The following is a 26,015-nucleotide window of genomic DNA, read 5'->3' on the forward strand; positions in this document are numbered from 1 at the left end:
CTCTGGTTAAATGGCATTTTGAATTTTAACGACCATAAATGCAAGCTTATCTTAAATGCTCTTTTATGGCAAAATTTATGTTTGGCCCCGGTGAGTTGGCTTCTTTTTTAGAGAATTTCTTTTAGCCAGGCTCTTGGTTCTTGGCTCCCGCTACTCGGCTCTCAATGCTTCATGGCAGACAACTTGAGACGATGGGTTTCAATTACCTGTACAGGTGCATGCTTACCTATACATTTTAAAAGAATAAGCCAACGGATAATTTGCCACTTGTGGCGGCTAAAGTTTTGTCTGCACAGTCTGCAGTGTACAAGTTATATAACTCGCATGAGTTATGGTTTCTTTTTTGTCTGCAGATTAGCCGACATAAATATTCATGCAAGTGCTGTGATGCCAATAAATCGCATAATTTATCTAACCATAATTTAGCCAGTTGTAGCCCCATTTCTAGGCTAAATTTTTCAGCTAGAAACGCTGCTGCCGCCATTTGTTTACCTTCCCGGGGTGTATGAGAAATGGCCCTGCCAATGTCCTATTATTAACACAAATGTATTTTGGCCCAGTCGAGTGTCCCCATTTATCGCACATGCTAAACGGCACTCCTGGGAGCTGTCTGCCAGGACATTTATCTAACACATGGTTAGTACATATAGAACTCATTTCAAAGGACTCTTTTGCTATTTGATCTGTCCATGTTACTGTCATCGCCTACTGGCAGCCTAATTAATTGCGATTACAACGACGATTCGTATTGTACAACTAAAAGTATTAGTAATTATTATTGAACTATTTTATTTGTTTGGTAATTTCCAATAAAATTCACAACAAATAAAAAAAAAATCACTCCCCACGGCCTATTTAGCTGGATTTGTGGCCCAGTGCGTCGATTTGTGGCACGTGTCAGCAATTTTCCATTATTCACTTTAGTGGCTTTGAACAATGGCCGGACATTTCCCCAAAACACGACGCTCATATACGAACTTTTCAATTAAATTCATTACACCTTCTTCCGCCGCTTGTCGCTCTTCCTGTCGCTTAATTTCCCAGCAAACACTAAGTCATTTCCGGCCAAACGGCCTGGGCTATTACCTTGATTATCATCTCAAGTTTGAGTCAAGAATGGAAATTCATTTTTTTTTTTGTACTCCCACATAAAACTCTCAACAGACCCGGTTGGAGGCCACTATCCAAAAGATACAGAGAGAAATTCCTGATAGACTTGAGTTGATCTTATAAGTAATAAAAAAATACAATTTTAAAAAAGTATATCAATTCGAATTGAACTTATGAAGTTTTAATTTAATAAGATATTTCAATGGTTTCCTCTTTCCATGAAATTTCTTCGAAAGGCAAAAATCTGTTACTTTGTTTTTTGATTCTTGGAAAATTTATGGACCTTCAAATCAGTTTTCTTGGGTTTATAAAAAAAAAAGAAAAATCCCACTTTTTTGTCCACATTTTTTTCTGACTTGCACGCGCCACAAGAAAAGTTGACAAACCAGCAAGACATTCGAGGCCAAAAGGTAACATTTTCGCACGGCAACCAAAACGCACAGGAAGTTGGATGGAAATGGAGCCACCTGGTCCTGGTATTTGGCCCCATTGTGCTACGCCCAGTAAATTATTTTATATATAAATTTTTTTCTTTACGTAAATTGGGTGTGTTTTCTATTATTGCCCCAGACTTCCGGCGTGACACAGCGGCTGTCAGCGTGGCAGAAACAGCAGAAACATTGCGGCAAGTGGCAGAGGCAGCAACAAAGAGCAGTCACTTGTTTCAAGTCGTTTAAGTTATTTTAAATTTGAAACGTGGCCACGTTTTGGACAATGCCAGCCAGCACTTGATATGAAATATATTTTTCATTTTTTGTACGCTTTCGCAGGCTCTTTTTTTGTATGCCTCATCTCATCTGACCATCGCCCGTCCAGGCATATATATATAAATAAAACAATAACAAAATATGACAACTCAGCCAGAAAGTGACCAACGTAATTCCATCTAGATGAGTGGCAGGAAGGTATCCGGCAAGTGGTGGGAAATGTCGAGGAAATTAAAAGCAAAACCGAGATGTACTTGAGGTTTCTGCTTCCTTGTTGGATGGTTGAGATTTTCAGATCTATAACTTGCAGATGATTCAGGGAACATGGCTAATAAGTGAGAGAAGTCCTTTCCCCATTCATGCAAAATAGTTTCCATATTAAAGACGGCTCGAACTTAAATTTCATCTGTTAATTACTTTGCAAAACAGGGCTTGGGGCATCTTTAATTGCTATTAGCTAATTTACATGAATAATCCCCCGCCTAAGCCTTTAAGCGAATCATATTAAGTCGCTCACCGCAAATAAAGGGCGATAAAAAATATTCATAGCCTGCTTATCGGGGCAAAGTAGATTACACTTTTGTCAAGTGCCCTTGCCTAATCAATTATGCCCTTTGCCCTTTTAATTAACCCACACACCGGCTCGAAATAATTCGCAATCAATTCTTGGTGTCACATTTGACATTTCACATAATTCGCTCGATAAAGAAACAGAAATCGAGCAGCAGCCCCGAGCTGTGGAATTGGTAACTGATCCAAGAGGTGGCAACTGAGAGGATGGCGCGGGGTCACACCTACATCTTCACATAATCCCCGAGAGCTTGGCATAGCCATGGCATTTTGTTTAGAAACTTTTAATTAGTGTTGCGAAAGTTTTTCAATTAACACCACCTGCACAACTATTTATTTTGCCCGCCATTTCTGAGCTTCTTCGAAACATCTCCAACCTCCAGCGCCATACCTACTGTTGCTGTCAACTGTAAATAATAAAAGCAACAACAAAGCTACACAAAAATTGTGCACTTGTTTGTTGGCCTTGATGTTGCTATTGTTGCTATTTGAGAAATGCTTTTGCACCTCAAACAGTACACACAACAATTGCCAACAAGCGGCCACGACAGCTTCCATTCATTTACGTTTCAGCCATAAAATGAAAATTACACAAAAAAAGCAGCTTAGGGAAAGGCAGGGAAAATTGTGGCCAGCCGCTATTATGGAATGTTTTCTAATTGATTTTCACTCGATCGTAATTTAATATAAATTGCACAAGTTTTGACAGGCGAAACAGTTGGCCAACAACGCGTTTTGCCCCGCTTTCCTATATTAATTAGCTCCGACTCTGAAACAAAAAACTGATGTTGCTGATGCTCTGACATCTGAAATGCCAGAGAAAATGAAAATTGCTAATGGAAATGGGAATGGAAATGGTGATGGCGATTGTGATGGAAATGCTAATGAACAATATTCATAGACCTGGCCAAAAAGTAGCAAGTCATTAGCTGCAAAATGACAATCAATTATGACAATTTCTCAAAATGATAAACACGGCATGTGGCTCGCTTGTAATTAACCTTAAATAGAGTGCTATAATAAGGAAATTGTGGGCGTATAAATATTGTGCCAAACAATAAAAAAGGAAGTGCCAGAAAACCATTATTTGGATAAAGTTTTTTAATTAAAAAATATGAATTTACGAAGGACTATGATTGATAAAAGGAATCATAATGGTTTTTTGATTCTCATTCAAAGCGTTTTACTTTATTGGAAAGAAATATTAGATATCTATATTTATAATAATCCCATAATCTTCTGTTACATTTCATTGTTATTAGTTTTCAATCAATCTTTTAACCTTCAAGCCCTCGGAAAAATTCCACTTCAAGAAATATTAATGTCGAATTAAACCAATATAGGACATACATTGGAAAAGTTTCCGCCCTCATTGTTGGCCAAAAAGGCAAAAAAATGCGAACAAAAATTATTGATTTCTGTTCCGGCATGGATCATTATAGAAAAGCCGGGCAATTCCTTTTGCCAACTTAATGAAATTTCTGCTTATGCGAATTCGCTTGTTGTTGACACATAAACAAGCCGGGGACATCAATAATAAGGGCCATTTGGCCGCAAATAGAGAGGCCAGAGATGAAGTCATTGAACCGATGACAAGGCAACTTCCTAGACAAACAAAAGGAAACGACCCTGCGCATGCGGATTAACAACAATAATAATAATAATAATAAATATTAAATGCCATTACAGCTGCTCGGGACTTATCTCAATGAAATTATCTAAACGACGTAATCTCGTATTCAATTGCGAGTCGGCGGTCCAAACTCTCGCAATGAAGATGCGCCGCCAGGACAAACTAATCCCCTGGACGAAAAGGATGCCCTTAGTCTCTCAGGCTGCTTCCGCGAATACTTATTATATTCTCAGATGGGGATGCGAAATTACTCTACACGTAGGGCGGAAACTGTTTAGAAAAGCTTTATTTATGCTGGCACATAAATTTAATGCTAACAAGCAGCCAGAACAGACGCGCCACGCCCGGCAAAGGTGCAAGTGAAATTTATTTGCCTGATTTTTCCCACCATCGCACTTGACGAAACATTGCGCGAAGCATTCCGCCGAAACAGCTGCACTTTTCCACTGCCACTTCCCTATATACACCATATATATATCCCCTTTTTTTTAGCACTGCCAGCCCGGAGATGCGCCAAGGGTATAAAATTAAATTTCAACTTTTAACGAATATTTACGCGTTGCCAGATAAAAGTGGCATAAAAACTTTCCGCAAAGTGCAAAATAGTTGCCCCAAGAATGGCCCCCAAACCCTTAACAACTCAACCCTCGAAAGGTGTAAAAAAATGCAAGTGTTAAGTATAAATTATTGTGCAGCATGTGCTGTGCATTGAAGGTGGTCGACGAGCAGTCCCATTCATTTCGATTGCCAAACACGTGGCAGAAGGGCATTATTTGGAGCGATGCTTAAGAACCGATTAAGAAACAAGAGCTCAAGGTGCGGAAACACTGCTCTATTGTTGAATTAATGTTCTGCAATCGCCCAAAGGCCATAACAAAGTGATGTGGTTGTAACCTAGATACCAACTAATAATAAACTTTTCCAATACTAGTCTCAAAACCATTGCTTTTCAGCTGTAAAGTTGACATTTAATATTTCATAAAATTAACAAACTTTTCAAACAGAATCTGTTTGTTTTTAAACTGCAAAAGCACTTGGCATTTATTTGATTTAATTTTATTGTTTGTGTGTAAAGTATTTTTGTGTCAAAGCATTCCCCATCAAAAACTACACAAATATAACATCTTAAAAAATGTAGAAACTGTCATGGTCCTGCTGCTTCCAATTACACTTTTCTGTTTCATAAACAAATATGCATTAAGGATCCACCTTATGTAAAAGAAAAAAAAAAGGGAAAGTGCAGAAGAGCTTCTGGGGACAGTGGATTGTGTGTGTGACTGGAAATTGTGACCAAAGTTGATGCTGCAGGCCAAATGCTTGCCAGCCATGCAGAATTTTTCAATTTTCTTGGCAGCCAGCACAAATGTAATTTATTTTGCCACACAACACACACGCGCACACACTTTCGGAAGCCCAGGCTCAGATGCAGATGCAGATACAGATGCAGATACAAGATAGAAGATACAATGCCTTGCCTCTAGCTACAGGGCAACGCAATTAACCTTCATGTCTTTTTGGCAGTTGTGGTGCACTTGTGAACATCTTCAAATTATATCTCAGCTCGAGTGTGTGCCTATATCTTTACAGTTTCTGTACTATAATTAGTTCTGATGTGGGTTATGTGTGCAGAGCATTTCAGATCGTTTGCCTTTATTGTCGGCCACTTGAAATTCTGCAAGTTTTTACTAAACCGACTCAAAGTCTCAATGGCCTGCAATTAGCCTGAAGTTTGTGCGTTTACCTGAGCTACTTAGCTTGGCATTTATTCTTTTCGGTTGGAGGGCTGCTAATTGCACTCTTCAGCTTCATATTTAGCCTGAAGAACTACCTCTGCCCCGGCTCTAAATGCACTCTCGACTCGAGGCTTGTGCTTGTCTATATGATTCATTCAGTAAAGTGCACCAAATAAAAGTACTGGAAATTGCTTTGCTCTCGTACATACTTACTTGCCACTTGAGCCAATTTCTTAGTTGTTGATTAAGTTGCTTTAATTGCTTAAATTTCCACATTAAATTGAGTTATTTCGGCACCTTGCCGGCTCAGCCAGAAATTTTGGCTGCATTGACATTGTCGTTCCTATTCCCCACTCCAGATCTAAAATTCTCCCATACTCATTCCGTGTCCTGGCCCGTGCATTTGTTATGCAATCCGTGCCAAAATAGAATCGGCGGAGCGAACATTTTTCCCATTTGGCAGGCAGAGCAGCCAGACAAATCCCAGCCTGACAACGCAGCGCATTTTAAGTATTAATTTGAGTAAATCTTTAGAAGGATAATGGAAACGAATAGGGAGTACTCTGACAATAACTTAGATAGTATGTAAATGAAATATTATATTGATAATGGAAATGGCCAATATTTTTGATAAAAAGAAATAATATTCAAATAATAAAAAAATGGTAATTCATTTAAGAACTTCTTGGCTTAGTTATCGTGTAAACCAAACCCCCAAAAGAATTTACAATCCTCTAAAAATCCACCCTTCCAAGAAAATACTCCCATACCCACTGAAAAACTTTTTATTTAAAGCTTTTTCACACCATGTCTGAGAAATGGATATGGCCCCAGATTGATACCTATTTTATATCCCTATAGAGTAGATACAAAGTTTCGGTAATAGATATTTTTCCGTTGGTGCCTGCGAATCGAAACAAAAGTTGAAAATGCCGAACTGGGAAAAGGCGCTCAACGAGCCAACTGCATCACGGGCTTTGGGCCATGGCTCTCTGCCAATAGCCATTCTCATAAATGCGAGTCTGTCTTGGTATTCCACCAGCCTGGATGTCTAGCTGTATGTGAGTTGCCCAAAAAGCAAAAAAGACTAAAAAAAAAGAATATCAAGTCCAGAACAAAAATGTAGATTTTTCAGGAAATTGTAGGGCGTCAAATATTTTGCACAAAAGTTGTACAACAATAGCATTAACAAGGCTGGCAGAAGTGTAACAGGAACATCAGAAAAGGCTGGAGCGTGTTGGCAAATATTTGAAAAAATATTTGAAGTGCATTGAACGCTCGAATGCGCCTAAAAACAATCGAAAACTATTTACCATGAACATTTCTCCCGACAACGCCCATTTGCTAAACAAGTTTTCAATACATTCCGTTCTTCCATTGCTTTTTGTTTTTTGGTGCTCTTGCCTAAATTTCCCACTGGCAACAAGGTCAACTATTTTGACTTTTAATTAGGGAGGGTCATAATTACAGGAGAGGCAACCCACCAACACCCACCAAAGGAAAGCCGGTACTTGGGCTGTAATTCAAAGGAGCACTCGTTTTTGTCAACTTCCTTGACAGTGCGGCCACGTGCGACACGCTTACGGCGGAAATTAAAATTCTGGCGGCATGTCTTAGCCAACAAATACAAAAATAGAGATGGATACAGAGACAAAAGCACAGGCAGACGGCAAAGAGCAGCTAATAAACTTTCGCGAGTTGGCTATGAATTTTCCAAGAGGCAAGTTCATCGGGCTGTTCTTTTGGTTTTCCGCTGAGGCACGCGCTCGCCAGTCTAGACACAAATCAAAGAGCTGCATCTCGCACTGCCAATCAATGAGGTTTATACACTGAAATAAATGGAAAAGGAAAAAATAAGGACATAGTTACACAATCTTTCTTTGTTTCTTACACATATCTTTGCTTGTTAGAATTTTTGGGTAAGGCTTTAAAGGACTAAACTCGATAGAAAAATTGAACCAACAATGAAAATTAAAATTTTAATAAATAATGAATTAATATGCAATTTTTCCCTTGGCAAACTCTGACCCAGGCTTATTGCTTAGAAGCCCTAAGCTATAGCTCAAAGTTGCACGCTTCTTGTCTTGCCCTGAGGGTCCTGGAAAGAGCTGAATTAAGGCAGATCCTGGCCGGGATTGGTTTGCATGCAGCTGCTGCCACCTGCCCACTTCTTCAATTACGGTCCTGGCGAAAGTTCGTTTATTGACCGAACCTGAGCTGGGGACAATTGTAGCAGTTTATCCAAGTAAATAAACGGCTCAGAAAGGGCAGAAAGGGCTTAATGAATGGCCCGAAGAGGGCGGCCGGCCGAAGTGCAGTTGTGTTCGCAACTGGATTATTTATTTATGTGACTCACTGAGTCGAATATTTAATGGCCTGAAAGTGTTAAGAAGTAAAAGCTTCTCAGTAACTATTTACTGGATACTGCCGGTAGATGTTAAAAGGAAATTTGAATGGATAGTTCTCTTTATGTTTCTTTAATAATAAGCGAAAAAAAGTTAAAAACATTTCCTCTCAAATCGAAGTCTTTAAGCCAAGAGTTACTGTTCGCTATTGGCGTCGACAGTGCAAGTAGTTACACCCACACTACTTTCTCTTTCTGTATTCCCGCGCTATCTCTTTCGCTGATGCTGAAACAAAGGAGCTTGTAACATGTGAGAGTGTGTGTGCGTGTGAGCGATTGCATGTGTTCTCTGTGTTGGTGCAGGACGAGTTGAAGTAACCTTTGGCCGATTAAACATAAATCCCTATAAAGCAACAAAGTAAAAATTGCCAACGAGCCAAGTAAAAACTTTGGCAAAGTGCTCAACGTCTTGGAGCTTCGCTGCCTTCCGTGCTCTCCACGGCTGATGGAGAAGGTCGTGGTGGGCGGATGGGAGGATGGGAGGATGGGCGGATGGCTGCATAAGCGGATGGGCCAAAAGGCTGTAAGGCACAAGGCCTTTGAAGCTCCGCTAATGCAAAAGGCAACACAGGGCAACACAATTTATATGCCAGGCACAAGATCATCGCTGTTAGGGCATTAAAAACTTAAATAGTTTTAATGCGACACAAACTATGCGGGAGTGAAGTTATAGCTGCGACGAACAGGCTTCCCAACCACTTGCTCCCGCCCAAGGTGCGTATACTTAACGCAGCCATAATTATTGGTACTTAGTTCTGGAAAACCTCCGGAAAGTAAGCAAAGGCTGTAAGCCAAGATTCATAATGTGCAGTGCCGCGACTTAGGACAATCTGTTCCTTTATGCCAAGGCTGAAAAATAAATTGAAATAAAAATGCAGATGGCTTAGAGGACACACAGGACACGAGGCAATACAATCTGGCTGTGGAATTGATTTGAATGACCAAGGAAGGAACTTCTTCGCAGTGGATGAAACTGGTCAGGGGGCAGCTGGGGGAAGCCCCGAAGAATAACAATAAACATTTCTATCTGCTTCATTGGTTATTTACTCATTTCAATAGAAAGGGAAGCAGTCGCGCGGGCATCAAACAAGAAAAACAGCGTAAAACGAAAAATTCCCATCTCAGATGCTTTTTATTTTTCGAAAATCGCGAAAAGGACTTCACTTGATGGCAGGAAAACTAAAGCAGCCAAATAAGCAGCCGCCGGGCAGGGTCTGGTGTGTTTTTTTTTCTGGTTTGGTTTTCCTTAGGTTTTCATGGTTTTCCTCCAGTTGGTCTGAAGACAGAAGCTGCTTATAAAGCAATATACAATACGCTGTGGGCGGCCAGGCAACAACAATCGAACCGAATCGATATTTTTCGCTGGTGGCTTTCTCACAACACTCCCCACCCATTGGACCCACATCCTCCAAAAATTTTCTTCATTTTCCTTCATTCTTTTTTTTGTATTTTTGTCTTGACTTTTTCTTGTCTTTGGTTTTTTGGGCCAAAATGGGTTTTTTGGCCCTTTAGGAGGCAGCCGGGCAGGCAACACGCTTCGTCTGATGTCACGGGCATTTTTGGGTGGGGTTAGGCTGCAGTCCCGATTTGAGCCTACGATTCCGATTTCCCTACCGATTCCCACTGGCCGAGTGACTTCAGGAGGACCTGAGACGACTTCTCGCCTGAGTCCGTGGGAAGTATTCCTTTTTTTTGCTTTGGCAATCAGCTGCGAATTGAGGTCGGTTGGGGTTCCAAAGAGCAGCGCCGACTCACTGAGCGGGCCGGCTGTTATACGGCGAGGGATATTCTTTGCAAGGATAATGGGAAATTTTGTGGGAACAGTTGTTGGCGCTTTCTCTTATAACAAGTATGAGAGCGAAAGTGGCGGGTAAACAAGCCAAATCGAATTGATAGTGCTTATCAAAATAAGTTAATAAATCAGAGACCACAACAAGGGCATTATTAAATAGGTTATTGATGCCTTGGATGCTTGTTATTTATTTATTTATTTTTGAATTATAAAATATTATACATATAGTATGTTAATAAATATGAATGTCATTTATTCTGTTTTTGGGAGTATAAAAATAACTATTTTTTTTATTATTTTAGGATGGTAAAAAAAGTTTGAATAAGTTAACTGAGAGAACAAAATATGTAGAAAACCATGAAAAAAATGTCTACAATTTATACATTTTAATGTGAAGAAGCGCTATTTATTTATCAAAAATGGCAAATATTTTATTTTAATCATTTCCCCTCACATTATATGTTTATTTTTACATTTTTTAGATTTAATTGGAACATCATTTGCAATTTTTGCATACTTTGATTAATCGCATTTATTATGCAGTTTATGGGAGACATTTATCAGACTTTGATAAATCACAGCGAAGTAAAAACAAAGTTTTCTCTCAGCCGGTGAAAGTGTTATGCTCTCAGGAGCGAGGCTATCACTCCCCCGTTTTCTCACGCTTTCTCACTTCCTGGTAGTCTGCTAAAAATGTGGGTATAAGAGTCTCCATCCCGAAGCCGCCGAAGTGAAAGCAGAAGAACGAGAATGTTGACGAGTGCTTCGGCGTTGGGGCCTCGTCTTTGCTGTTTTTTCGAGAGAAACTTCGGGAGAAATGCGATTTTCTCTCTCTGAGTCCCCAGCCATTTCGTGGCTAAAACTAGACTACCCCCAGTTATTGTCGGGCAGCTGCCGTGAAAGGTTCGTGGTTCAAGTGCGGCTAACTAAGTAATTTTCCAACTTGGCTTGTTTTGGTTTCTGGCCCTACTTCGGCAAGTCTACGCAATCAAGAACTAACCTAGGAGTCAAGAACAGGACCAAGAACAAGTGACCAATCATAATTCTTTGAAAACCAAGTTTCAAAATCGTTGAACGAGCATCTGAGCTTTTGAATCCGTATCCGTTTATCGTTTTCTGTTATCCGTTCTGTAGCACTCCGCCGGACTAAGATTGCTACGGATAAGGCACAAATCATAAAAGGAATTCCGTAAAGTAAGAAGAAAAAAAAGTCGCTTGACCTACTGGCTAGAGGCAAAAAAAAAGTGTCGTCGCCAGCACCTTAAAAACCCCGTTGTGTGTGTGTCCTGTTGTGCGGCGAAAGTCGACCAAATAAAAAGCAGAGAAAGTGTGCTCTACGTGCCCCAATGAGAATTTTCCGAGACGCCGAGTCGAGTGTAGAGCCGGGTAACGTGAGACTTTCGATTCCGGGCGCAGCCTGAGCCAGCAGCCAGCAGCAGCAGCTCCAGCAACAACACGTGTAAACGCTAACGAGCGCGAAAACGCGAACATTTTGATTGATTTTGATTGACATGCCACTCAGCGCCTCGACAGTACGCCACCCACCACGCCAAAGTGACGCAAAGTAACGAAAAATAATACACCAAGTCAACTAAAAAACAAATTGTTTCGAAAAAAATAAAGGGGGAGTCTCACCAAAAATAACCATAAACTTTCAGAGCAAACAAATATTGAAACGCTTCAAGCGCCAAACAGAAAATAATAAATATTTGCCTCGAGGGCTGTTGGGGAAAGTGTCAGCCAAACAAGTAAAATATACATATTTAGTCCTCATAGCCCACACACGAAATGCAATCAAATCAAGGCCCATAAAAACAGCACCAATAAGCCCACAAAAAATCCAACAAAATAATAATAAAAATCCACAGCATCAGGCTAATCAACTACAACAAAATAAAACCAAAAAAAAGCGCTGAGTTGGGCAAAAAAAAAATAAAATACAATTTTTTTGTTTGGGATCTCAGTTAGATATTTGTTTGGCATTTTTTCCTCCTCCTTTCAGTGACAGTGTAGTGGTGTATTTTATTTCTATATGTATCTGTGTGCCTCCCTATAATACCCCAAAAAAAAAGGAAAAAAGGATAAAATATGCCGGCATTGATTTTCTCAGGCGACAACAACAATATCAGCTAAACAGCAGCCAGAAGAGCAACAGAAACAACATTAAAGAAATAACACAAAAAAAAAAAAAAACTCAGAAAAGAGAAGAAAAGTTGCAGGCATCGAGGGAAAAGTTTTTCCGACATTTTCGGTATGTTTGTTTCTAATTTCTGCACTGTTTTAGTTATTCCGCTTGTTGGTAGCTACCAGCTACATAAAACTCAACAATATTGCTGTCAAAGTTCTGACAGTTTGAACTTTTTATATGCTCGAGCCGGTATTTCCTATTCCGATTCCGATTCCCATTCCAATTCCGCACAACCCTCTTGGCCCTCTTAACCCGGTGGACCCTCGACCCTGTTTTCGATATTTGTTATGCGGAAAGTTGTTTGTATAATTAAGTTAAATGCTTGTAAATACACAAAAGTGTTTGATTTGAAAGAGTTGCTTCTGAAGACTTGGCATAACTTTAAACAAGAGCTTATTATCCTTTGAAGTGGAAAACGGCAGCCACCACATATTGGTATTTTTTGTGTGCAGGACCTTCCTCGGAGAGTTGTCATTATCGTGTCTGACATTCAATTAAGCCCATGTAAATTGCGGATGTCAAACGGTTGGCCGACCTGACCGTCGCCCGCCGATTAAGCCCCTTTGATAAGGCCGTTTAATGGCCAAAAGTAAAACTTGCAGATTTTTTAAAATGTTTGTTTTGCGGCTTTTTTGGGGTAGGGTTGTTGGGACAAACGGCAAAGGTGAAAGGACCACAACAAAGAGCCCCAGACAACCTCAACCCACGCTGGAGGGGTGTTTGAAAACTTCAAATATTTTTCGAGGCCCACAGAAAGTCATGTGTTTGCCTGGAATTTAAATGAAAAAGGTAAAAACAACGCAGCGCCGATGGCAATGAAGGCCTCTTCGTCGCTGACGGCGTGTAAATGAGAAAATTCATTATTTAACATTAATTAAGGCTTATTATGCACATTATCAACACACTGAAGCAAACACAAACACACTCCTACCAGCTACCTTGCCACGCTGCCACCCTTCCTCCCTGCAGAGGAACATGTATGCTAACCGCATTAAATGTCAGTCAAAGGCTCGACTACGTAAATAGTGGCAGTGTGTGTGGGGAGTGTGGGGGTGTGAGTGTGCGGGCGGGTGGACAACTATCAGGTGAAAGTTTTACTTTCCCACACACAGCCCCCGCGCTCCCAAAAAGGAAAGTCAGGTTCATAATTCAACGCCCATCAGCGGAAAGCGGAAAGAGTCCTGGGGGTGGCCAGCAAGGAGCAAACAGGAAGCAAAGCAATACTAAAAAAAAATTCAGGAAACATATAGGAAATGAATAAAAAATGGTAGACTAAAGAATACCTTGTATTTTGAAAGGATAATTATTTTAAAAATAATTTTAAATTTCTGTTTGTCAAAAAAAAAAGTTGCAGCTAAAATTTATAAAAATTTATAGAAACTAGAAAGTATTCTAAAAGCATTATCCTTACAGTACTCCATTTGTTTCTCATTTTCCGCTTGATTACTCAGCCTAATATGCCCCATGCTTCTGGCCTGCTCCGTGGCTGGCTGCCTGGAAAAAGGTGTTTAAATTATTCAGTAAATTGTTAAGTAAATAACACGAAAGGCGCACGTTAAAAAGCAACCAAAAGACAACAATAACAGCAGGCAGAACAACACTGTTTCCACTGCTACCTTGTTTCTATGGCCACTGAGGAAATTTACCTCTCATATGCGAGGGTGGTGATGATGATGATGATGGCGATGATTATGGCGATGGTGGTGATTCTCGTCCTGGAACTGAAACTGAAGCTGAAGCTGGAGGAGATGATGACACGCCACACAGTTCACGGCCGAGCGGAGTTGCCGGCAGCAAATGTACAATAAAATAAACACCAAATGTGGAAAGCTAGCCTCGAGGTTTGCGAGTCTGACACGAGTCGAGGGCTGGGGGTTTTTGGCTGGAGGTTGGAGGTTGTTGTAACGAAACGAAACCGTATCGCAACAAAAACAATGCCGGAAACGGAAGCAGCTATGAGAGTTCAGGCGGCTGGAACAACGAACTCAGCGCCAAGTAAACAATAGCGAGAAATTTGTTAGCCCAGGAGCTGGAAGCGAACCAGGAAAGTCAAAAGTAGACAATGGCCCTCCTATTGACTCACCTCAATGGCAAGTCCATTTTGGGAGGATCGAGTCCGTTTTAATAATTGTTGGTGTATCGGGGTGGTAGAGCTATGAGTAAATAAACAAAAGCCGATGGATAATTCCAGAGGAGCAATTAATAAAAAATAACCCTTTTGCAGTGGCTACATTCAACAGAAGGCTACCTAAGACTGGCGAATTAATCCCACTATATATCCAATCCTTTAAAACATTACCTCTTACGATTTATATTTCGATTCTAAATAATTCTGCATTAAAACCTCGCATCCAATTTTAAATTTAAATTTTTTTTCCATTTTATCCTTGAAAGTTTCGAAATGGGAGCGCACATGTCGTCCCAAGCCATGCCTATATCTTTGCCATTTCGCATCCGATTTTTGAGCGGAATACCCCAAACGATTTGTATTTAGTTTACCCCATGAATTGTGTTGCGCTTCCCCAATTATCTGAAAATGAAACATACAAGTGTATACATTAAGAATTTTATTTCAACTCAATCTATGCAAGCTGTGTATGATGTTTAAACTCGAAATTTTTTTTAAAGTTAGAGCCAAAATAGACGACCTAACGCTTGCGCAAATACTTTAAAAAGTTCCATTTCTTCCCGGAAGGGAGGCTATATTCATTGTCCATGGTTTGACTTGAATTGTCGGCAACTTGAAGAGACAACGATGGATCTGATATGTCCGAAACGGTTCTTTCCTCAAAGTTTGAGGTCACGTTGGACTGATTTAGGGACTGAGTGGTTTGAGCGGAGAATAGCGGAGCGGATGGCAGAGGTGTGTGTGAACAAAATGAGTCTGCATTAGGAGTCTGCGATCCAGCCTGCCAAAAGCTATTCTCAGAGACCTGAGTCGACTTGGAGTTAAACAAGTTATCTTCATCGTCCTGCGTAAACTTCGTATTATTCCAGTCCTGTTCAGAGACCTGCATAAATTTGGAAAATGACAAACGGGATGATTCAGGCACTCTTGTTGGCATAGTCTGGACGGCTTCGACCATGAGTTTTTTCCCAAGCTCATATAAGGTATGTTGGAAGACCTCCTCCGACTCCTTCGTCTTAAGATCAAATTTATGGAACTGATTCCTTTCGAGGGGCGTCATCTGGCACCACAGGGCAGTGCTCAGGATGGTGTGATGGGCGAAACCTGTATTCTTAAACCGCAGCCTCATGTAGGCCAAGAAGTTCAGGAATGGCGTAACACGGCCAGTCCTGCGAAGGGAGCCAGAAGAACTTTTTTTGGCACTGGCATTCAACCCAGTGTTGAGTCGCTTTAGGGGCTTCTTCAAAACCGAACCACCCTTTCTAGCCTTGTTCAGGTGTCTAGCTTTTGCAGATGACGGTGACAGTATCTCTTTTAGTTCATAATCCTGATCATCCAGATCCATCAGTTCATTCAATAGTATCTTACTAAAAGTTTTGTTTTCCTTAAACAGCTTCATCACGTAGTTCTCGGGTTCATAAGCCGCCTTCTCCTCGGGTTTCATTTGGATCCATGTGAAGGCTGCATATTCCAAGCTGTCTACTGGCTTGGTTTTTCGTCGAATAGAGAAGTCGTGTAGAAAGTTGATAAAAGGAGGCTCATTGGGAGAAATGGACGTGTTGGACAGATTGTCAAAGTCGATTTTGGTCAGATCGGGAAGGGAATAGTCCCCAGCTTCGCTGATTTCATCCCTCGACCAACTTTCGACTCTGTCTAGGTCCTCCAGGGAATATCCGTGTTTGTCCACCTCTCCCACTGAGCTCTCCTCGATTTCCATAGAACATTCGTTACTAATATCGGTTGTAGTTTCATTGCTAAGGTCCTCCATGCTAAAATCATCCATTTCCTCGACATTCATCTGGACATATTCGCTTTTGTTTTGACTGTATTTAGGATATTCTTTTTTCTTATTTAGATTATTTTTGGGACGTTCCTTATTGATGATTGAATTGCGTGTAGGACACTCCTGTTTTTCCTTTGGATCAAGTGCAGGACTATTCTCTTGTAGAATTAAATCGATTATAGAAAAATCTTTTACTTCATTCCAATTAATTTTCGGACACTCTTTCAATGTATTTAAATCTAATATGGGGAAGTCATTAAGCTTATTGAAATTTTCTCCAGGAACATGACATTTTTGATTTAGATCAATCTCAGAGTAATCCTTTAATCTATTGATGGCATCGGAAACAAGGCATTCTTTCATATTCGGATCATCTAAGGGACTCAAATTTTTCAAAAGACATAATTCTCCTTCGCGAATGTCACTATAAGATACTTGACTACGTTGATCCTTTGATTTGGTAAGGTCTATTATTGGGAAGTCCTTCAATCTGTTGAAGTCTACTCGAGGGGAGTCCTTTGATTTGTTTAGATCTATTACCGAAAAGTCGTTCAATTTGTTTTCTATTCCAAGATAGTGTTTTGTTTCACTTATATCTTTCATCACGAAATCCTTTAATTTATTCAGGTCCATCCTAGGGGTATTTATTACTTTTTTAAAGGCATCACTTTCAAGGAATTCTTTCATATTAGTATTATCTATGGGGTACTTTTCCGATTTATCCAGGTTTTTTAAAATAAATGCTTCACTCTCGCTAAAGTCTCTATAGAATACTCTGTTCCTCAGATCCTCTGGCTTATTAAGGTCTATTATAGGAAAGTCCTGCAATCTGTTGAAATCAACCTCAGGATAGTCCCTTGATTTATTTAGATCTATCATTGAAAAAGCCTTTAATTTGTCAAAATCTATTCCAGAATAGTCCTTTGACTTATTTGGGTCCATCAAGAAATCCATTAATTTATTTAGATCCATTCCCGGACAGTCCTTCATTTTATTCCTGTCATCACCAAGAAGACATTCTTCTCCCATATTCGAGTGAAAATTTTGTATAAGATCCAGGTTCTTCAAAAGCCATGCTTCACTCTCGCTGAAGCCTTGGTTGCATTGATCCTTTGATTTATTGAGGTCTATTATAGGGAAGTCCTTTAATTTGTTGAACACCGTTCTAGGGTAGTCCCTGGATTGATTTAGATCGATCATCGAGAAATCCTTTAGCTTATTCAGGTCTATCCCAGGGCATGAAAGAAATGATTTTCCCTCGCTCAAATCTCTAAACGATGCTTTGTTCGGCGGTTTCTTCTGGAACTCGGTTGGAGTCGAGTGATCCATGGCTTTGTCGTCGTATGTATTTGATTGTGAATTTGTAAGACGCCTGGCACTAGGAATCGATCTCAGGTCACTGGGAACGAAGATCGGTTCCGACCTGACGCTGTCTGGAGTTCTGGCTAATGTGGCCATGACCAGTTTGCGCCTCATTCCCATCTTGTAGCGATCTGGATTGAATTCCCGGCGTTTAGTTTTGTCCAACTTCTCCCACTTCTCCAAGGCCATATCACGCATCCGGCTGCGCTCTACCCAAGCATTCTGTTGCTTAAAGCAAGCTAGGAAATTCTTGAAGGGATCCTTCTTAGCCCGTCCAGGGGTGGACGAGAATGTAGCCGGCTTGGGCAAACTTCTACTTTTTTTTGGCTTCGATATTTCGTCAAAAAATATATCCATTTTTGAAAATTCCGCAAATTTATTACAGTTTTGGAAAAAAGCAAACAATATTGAAATATATTTTTTCTTTGTTTGGAAAACTCAAAGAAAAATGTATACCGTACGAGGTGTTGAACGAATCAGAGACACGGAAGTACTGAACATTTCATGAATCTATCCTGGGCTCCAGATAAAAATAAAGGCACAGCCTACTTATTTTTATGATTTTATTTACTAAAAGAAAATCTTTACTTTTGCTTGGAATAATACCCACCTGAAGGATAAGCAACCCCTTTCGCACTATTGTGGCTCAAGAAATATATGCATTTTTTTGGGTATTTTGAAACTATAAATATTGAAGATTTATCTTTCGCACAACGAGGGGAAACAAGCTCGGTCCAAGCCCCTGCAGAGCTACTGGGGACTGACTGGAGGAGCTTGTATCTGGGCCGTAGAGTGCTCAGACGCAAATGACATGCAAAATAAGCAGCAGAAGTAGCAGCAGAACGGCAGAGGCAGAGGCAGAACCAGAGCCAGAGGAGCCTGGCCACTTTCCGAGCCCCAGACATCCGCCAGATAGGGTTTATTAGGGCACCGAGCCAAACCAGTGCGAATGTGCCGAGCGCTGTAATTTATGCGGGTTTCGAGTAAAAATGTTTGCATAAACTTTATGCAAAAATATGCTCTGGCCAGGCCAACGCATGCTGGGTTAACACACAGGGCGACGGCATTGAGTGGGTGGCTTAGGTGGGTGGGTGAGTGGTTTGGCTTGGTTTTGCGTGGTGGTTTCGGTGGGCGGGTGGTAAGCTCCCTTGGCTCTGCCATGAGCAGAAAACTCTTGGCCCAGGCACATTAACAGAAATTGATTTTCGATTTTTTTCCCCATTCCCCCATTCGATGGGAGAGAAAGTCTGCAAAATGCTTTCTAGCTGAATTAGAAAATAAAGCAATTTGTTTTGCGCATTTTGTGTCGTTTCGGTTATCCTGGAAAAAGTTTGATTAGTTTGTTTTGCATTTGTTTCCAACACGAGGACGTCGAGGACTTTCCAAGTGGACTAATGTTATTAATGTTTCTCCATAGTAGCCCCGGAGTTTATCGAACTCTCGAACAAAATTCTATTTCGGAACACTGGCCGAAAAAAGCTTTTGTCCAAAAGTTTGAGTTTCGGATGTTTTAAAAAGTTTAACCCATCATAGTGTTTTTGAGGATTTTCGGTGTGAGTTTTTCTCTTATTTTTAGTTTTATAAAACACAATTTTAGGTAAGCATTTTCAGGTAGCGAGGGTGGGTTAAGTGCATCCCCTTCAGATGACCTGTAAGCTTTTAGAATTGGGACTTTTCCGTTAAACTATACCCCCTTGATGAGCTTAGAACGTAGATTAATGTAAGGTTTTTAATTATTCCTAATAATCTCCGACTTTCCGTTTTCTGAAATTTGTATCTATGGTGATAATTTGGTTTCAACATCTTAAGATCAAAGTCCGTGTTCAATTTGGCACTTCTCAGCCTTGACCACGTTTCCCACTCGAAACTGACCGTGACCAGGAACAAATTGGCGTGCAAAGTGGCCCACAAATCAATTGCAATTACCAGCCAGTCCGCCAGTTGGCCATTCGGGAAATGAGGTCAGAATCGATGGCTGGATGAAGGAGGCTGTTTTTCAGCCAAATGTAAAACATTAAATAATTCCATTCGGCTTCTGTTATGCGCCGCAATGAGCCACGAGCCCAATCAGAAAGTTAGCCAAACAAATTGCAAACGAAAAGGACCAAGTAAGATACGCTTTTGGGCTGACTTTATTTTCGACTTTGCGTTCAGCCTGTTTGCTTATTTTTATTTTTATATTTTTGTGCCACCACCCACAAGGAAAAATCAAGCAAGGGCTTACTCCACTTTTCCGCGGAGAGCGAAAGCAATTTCCGTTCGTTAAACCTACATTTCGAAATTAAATTTTTTACACTTGAGAAGTTCGCAGCTTCAAATATTTTCATTTTGCCTCAGACGCGGCGCAATTATGCGTTTTCCATGGGGATGGAGGATGGGTGATGGGAGGGCGGTGTGTTGGTGAGATGGCCTGGCAACCCTGGCCCACTTAACCAGGAATCGAGTGCCGAGTACCAGGAGCCACGCAACCCCAGAAACAGCTTCCACCCATCCCTTAAAACCCACCCCATCCTCGAGGAAGTAAGTTGTAATGCGTTGTAAGGGCGCTGACGCCTTTAAAATATTATTCCTGTGTCGGGGGGGCTGGTGAAGCTAAATCATAGACTAAGTGATACCCATTGAAGTATTCCTGGAATATGCAAATTTAATTTGGTTTTATGTTGGAAATTAGATTGCCTAGCAACTGATACTTTAAGAGGTTATTCGAAATTCCAAGTTGTCTTTAATATATTTTAGAAGAATCTGACATTAGTGTTCTTCAAAAACTAAACACCCAGAAGAAAAGTGCTCAGGGTAACTGAAACAACAATCAGCAACAGAGACCAGAAGAGCTGAAGAATATACACGAAAATATTGCCCGAACAAATGTTGGCTCCCAGCACCAGGCCCTAGTCTTTGCCCTCTGGCCCCCTAAGTCCTCCATCTCAGCTTCCGTCCCAGCTCCCAGCACCCACGCACACTCATTATAACCTTCCTGGCAAGACACAAGGAATAAAAAGTTTAGACTCTGTTTGCTGTGGTTACCCCTCGTGGTCGGTGGCAGGGGCGGCATGGCAAACAAAAAAACGCTGCCGAGTATTAAATATCTATTGAGGCGGTGCCCTCTCCACCAAGAAATCCTGGAAATATTGTGCTTGCTTTTCATTATGTTTTTCAATTTCAAGAGCAAACCGCTGACGCTTCGACAGAATATCTTGGCAGCTTAATTGAGGCATTATTTGTGTCATCGATTTCGGACTTTGCCTTCAAATCGTTTGTTTGCCGAGGGCTACGGGTAGCATCGGTATCTGATCACACCCAGACCGACCGCCACTGGATCCCATCTAATTTATATTATCTGCTTAATTTATATGGAACACGAAATGGCAAAACAAAGGCACCCCAAAGTAGATAAGTCGCATTTCCCCAACCCCCAAAAAAAAAGGCAAAAATTGTTGGACAAAAATTGGAATAAAGTAAGAAAAAAGGATACACAAACCGAGGGACGCCAATAAAATCTGTTTTATTTGCATGCTCCTGGCGAGGACTGGGACGTGGTTTATATTCGGCTCTTCGAAAGGGGCCCAAGGCTAATAAACGGACAATCAGAATTGGGGGGCAAAGAAACAAATAAAATTTGAGGATATAAAAAGGGGAGGGAGTCCAATGCAATGTCCAAGTAGGAAGCTCAAATTACGAAAAGTTCAAGTATCCAAGGGCCACGACTCAGCTCCTGCAAGAATGCATCGAAAGTCCGCTGACGCGTCTGGAATACTACGACGCCATTAAATAGAATATTTAATTTTATTGTTAGCCCCCCAAAGCCTTATGGCATTGTCCTTTGTCACCAAAGATACATCAGACACACATACACACAGCAAAATAAAGGACGAAAAAAAAAGTAGGCTGACCCTTTTGCCTTCACAAAATGAAGCGACGCGCATTTTTCGAGGCTTAGCTACAAATTTAAATTCCAGGCATGCTGCTGTGCTGCGAAGGCTCCAAAGGCATCCAACACATATTTACATATTCTCCTCGCTGGCTCAGTCTGCCAAAGTCTTTCCAAAATTTTCCATCCAAAGCCATTTTATATTAAAAAACAGAAAACAAAAAAATGAAAACGACGGAAAACCAGAATGGAACGCAAAGTTTTATACATTTCTAATATGGAAACCCTTTTTTCATAGCCTCCCTTTCCTTTATTTTTCAGGTTCCCCAGGAACAACTAAGCCTTGGATGATTAAAACCATAAAAAGGTAGGTCTGTGAAAGTCCTGAGCAGCTTTAATACATTACAATGACCAGAGCGAATGAGGCTTAAAGGGACAGTTGGAGAAACTTTCTTTAAAGTGTCTCTTAAATACTAAGCTTACCATTTATTTAGTTACAAAACTATTCCTGGTTTAATTTTATTTTTTAAAGCTTATTTAAAAGGTCATAGGATATGGAAAAGTTAAATTTAACTTTTTATTCTTTTCATATTTATGTCGGATTGTGTGTTTTTTATGTAAATCAAATACCTAGCAAATCAAAAGCGACGGCATGGCTTTGAAGTAAGTTTTAAATTTGGTTTAATATTTATTTTCTTTTGTACTTATTTTTTTGTTCAGCCATCGAGCTGTCATGTGCTTCAGGTTTTATTTATTTATGATTATATTTATTTATTTATACATTTTTATGTATACATATGGGTGATTCGTCACAAACTCGGGCAATATTTCAGTGGGGCTTAAAAACAATATTTATGTTGCGGGACAAAAGTAAAAACGAGAGTTTTTTTCTTGCCAATTGGAGGGGGGAACTGGTCCTCCAGGCTGATGCCTGGTGGGTTTATTAACTGAACGACATAAAAATGGCCAGAAAAATCGTTGGCAATGGCCATGTAAAAGTAGCACAGACAAACGGCATTGGCAATAAAAACGAAATTGATTTATGAGTAGGCTTGAAATGTTGCCATTTTGTCATGTTGACGCCGACTATTTGTGGTCGTATGAAAACGAAGCTCAGTTTTTCATCACCTTGTCCCAAATCCTTCAAAACAGATGGTCTATCAGTTCATTTAGCAACATCCTTTTCCGACTCTCAGGCACCTTGGATATGGCAGGCATTTTGGACGCCCTGTGGGTATGCTTGCAGTTGGCATTAGCGACTCCGTCTTTTGGCCAATAATTCCAATAATCAGTCCAAAAAGATAGACACAATACAGTAGGATAAGCCTTAGCATGTTATTGATTTCCTTAAACAAGAATGATCTACAAATTCGAATTTAAAGCCCTATTTGTTACGCCTTTGTCTTTGGAACTAATGCCATTTGAAATGCTTTAATGTGATTTCATTTTTCTCGTCAAATGCATTTTTTATTAAGCTTTTAGGAATAGGCTTTTTGTATAAATATTTCATCAAGGTAATGAATATTCAGGCTCTGTTCCTCACTCCTCGTCATTATCCTTGCACACTCAATTCTCGCCAGTTGTCTCCAAGTTATCTCATTATATGTACTTGAGGTTGGCGAGGTGGAAAATGCGAAGGAGAATGGCAACATTTTAATTTCTTTTTAATGCGCTACGAACTCATGGGCTTAGCTTCTTGCTTGGGGTAGGCCAAAAAATTAATTATCTTTGGCAAACACGAGGGGCGTGGTGTGGCGTGGCGCGGTGGCAGTCTCCTTCTTTTTTTCATTATATGGAGCTTTAAGTTACAAATAAATTGCTTATTAAAAAGCCTTTGTGTGCCGCGTGCATATCCAGGTGGGTGACTGAGTGGGTGGATTGTTAACTGGAGAGCTCTGGGTGGTTGAGCTACTCATTTACACTTCAGGGGACCGAAGGCTGAGCACTGAGTCGTTTGGCTCAGACAATGCGGCACGGAGCGATGGAAGCTGGCATCAAAACGGTTGCAAATGACAAAAGCTGCCAGGAATCTCTCACTTCCACAGACGTCTGAGTTGGCTTTCCCCATTTCTCCATTACCCCAGCTGGGAAACAGAGCTAAGCGCGAGAAAGTCCTTGAAGCAATCGACTTAATGCCTGGCTGTGGCGTTTTGTACATATTTAGTTTGCATTTACATGGCACACAACAAGGACATTAGCAACCAGGCACTGAAAGAAAAAATTTGAAAAATATTATTTTGAAATAAAAGGAAAATCAATTATTTATTTAACTTCAAAGCCATATCTCTTCCATATCTTTAACTATTAATTCCACATTAACATAGCCCTCCCATTTTTTTTTGGTGTTTAAGCAAATTTAATTTTCTACACATTGCACCATGTCCTGATAGATTAACTCGGTATTGGGATGCCACTCCATACATGTATGTATATATATATACCCATGTCCTTAGCTCGGAATGAGCGCTTTATAAATATGTCCTTGTCAGCGTCCGAGGTGGAAGCCATTCCCCCATTCCTCCTGCTTCTGACTATATTTATCTATTCGAGGAGTCTTCTGGCAGCAGGCCTGCTGATTGGATGGAGCAGAGTTCGAAAGTCAAGGTATCCTGTCGTCCAGAGTGTGTGAGAGTGCGTATCCTGCACGCTTCAATGAATTTTTGTCAACGTGATTCGCATTAGAATGTGTATTCAAATGAGCACATAATTTGTTTGTTTGTTTGCTACCTATTAGTTGGGATAAGGATATGTCTAAATGAAGGTGTCGTGGGTCTCTTGTAGATTAAAGTGAGGCCTTATATTACACAGTTTAACTTAAGGGAAAGTTCCATAAAAACCCCACCAGTAATGGGTATCAAAGGCATAAATATCGAGGCGTGCAGGGTAAGATGAGTCTAAGCATTCGGCATTTTATGAGTGCAATTATGTGTGCGAGGGTGTGTGCCTGTGCGTCTGTGAAATAGAGACCCTTTGGGAAAGGAAGTAGGTGTGAGGCTTCTGCGTTTGATATAAATTTCGAACAAATTACAAATAAATTGGAGTTGTCGTGACTGGTGGTGCTATTGTCAACCCCAAAAGCAATCGCTGCCTAGAGAGGCCCCACTAGCAATTTAAAATATGCAAATTCTGGGCACCGCCTCGCCATATCCCCCTCCCAAAAATTCCATACCACATTCTCACTTGACAGAGTATTTATTGCGTTTGGCTTTGGCTTTTGCTGAAAATGATTTTAAAGACAATTTTCATTGAGGCTACCCACCACGCCCACTCACCATTCCACTACTCCAGCCACCGCCCCAGCCATTCAAACAACCATAACATTTAATTTACTTAAGTTCACTAAGCCGCTTTCGGGGCCAATCACTTTGACGAATATTGTGTGTCTGGGCCGCATTTTAATTAAATGTATAAATCCATGTTCGGTTTATATGGCATGGCTGTGCGGCAGGGGCTTATCCTTTGGTCCTGTTTTTGCAGCTTTTTGCGGCCAGCAAGTCATCGCGAATTGATTTAATGCGAAATGCATTTTGTTTTATTATCACTCTTGTCTTTGGGGATCTCGTTTTGATGGACAATCCGCGGACATGTTGGGTTTTTGTTGATTGGATCTGGTCATAAATATGAATTCTTTAAAGCCCGCTACCGGTTAATAAATGTTCGAACCAACTGTGTAAGTCATTTCGTTGATGGATGTGTATACTTTGGATCCAATTGATTTTTCCATTGTATTATTCGGGGTTTTTAATCTTTAGTTTCTATTGTGGGCAGTTTGTTTAGGGAACATAGGAATATTTTGAATTGTTTTGCATTGGCTTTCGATTTTAGTTTTAAAGCAAACCATTAAAAATTTAAACAAAACCTAAAAACCAAAAAAAATACTAAAAACTCTAAGTTTTCTAAACTTTTTTTTGAATCCTGTTGGCTTATCCTCCTATTTATTTTAGCGCTTCTTCTGTTTATTTGAAACAATCATAATAAGTTATATGGCGTTTCGGAAGACGGCTTTTGTAGGTTTTGACTTTCATCCCCAAAGAGCTAATGCCACGCCCACTTTAGCGCCTTGTGTATCATTCCTCGAAAGTTTTTGCTATTTGTATTTGTGTTTTCGGGACCGGAAAGTTTTGCGTTTGTGCCTCCTTTTCATTGAATTTATTTGTTTGTTTTCGCGCCAAGGGGATTTGGGCAAATTATTTAAGCCTATTGAACCTGCCGGTTTCTGGGTTGCTGGGGTTGTGGTAATTGCGTAACCAAATAATTGCTGGCTTCTTGATTTCCATGCCTACTTGGCCCCGGACTTTCCTGCCACTGCCACTATTTACGCCTGGCTTTATTAAATTTACAATGGCACAACTTGTCGTATACTTGATGTCGGTGTGTGGGAAGGCAGAAAATGTTATTAAACATTTTGGCCCTAAACTCGGTTCGACATTTCAGTTGTGCTTGTCTTTTCTTACCCGGATTCCTTACCTCGTCCTTTTGCCGTTATCCTTGGCCTTGGGCCCAATGCGTTGATAGACTTTTCTGACGATTGAGATTGAGGCAAACGGAACATTGCAGAGAGCCCAAGGCGTACGGAAACTGGCGCCATTTTGTATTCCGCACACTCACACGCACACTTACATATTGTAGTATATATGTGTATATGCGTGTGTGTGTGTGTGTGTGGGAAAGTGACGATAAAACATTTGCCTCGATTGCTTAAGTATGCCATAGCAGGAAAGAGCTGCCAAAGCTCTG

At 40.5% G+C, this 26,015-nt stretch overlaps 1 protein-coding gene across 1 annotated transcript in view; it reads left to right on the top strand.

Moving 5' to 3' along the window:
* Positions 1-10,794: 10,794 nt before the first annotated feature.
* LOC26514736 overlaps positions 10,795-26,015 on the top strand; it is a 45,072-nt gene continuing 29,851 nt past the window's right edge. The window contains exons 1-2 of the mRNA XM_032451467.2: positions 10,795-12,200; positions 21,600-21,645. The gene's annotated coding sequence lies outside the window, so the exon portion shown is untranslated. The remainder of the gene's footprint in view (positions 12,201-21,599; positions 21,646-26,015) is intronic.

The sequence above is a fragment of the Drosophila ananassae genome, chromosome 3R (genome assembly GCF_017639315.1).
Source record: "Drosophila ananassae strain 14024-0371.13 chromosome 3R, ASM1763931v2, whole genome shotgun sequence".
Classification (NCBI taxonomy): domain Eukaryota; kingdom Metazoa; phylum Arthropoda; class Insecta; order Diptera; family Drosophilidae; genus Drosophila; species Drosophila ananassae.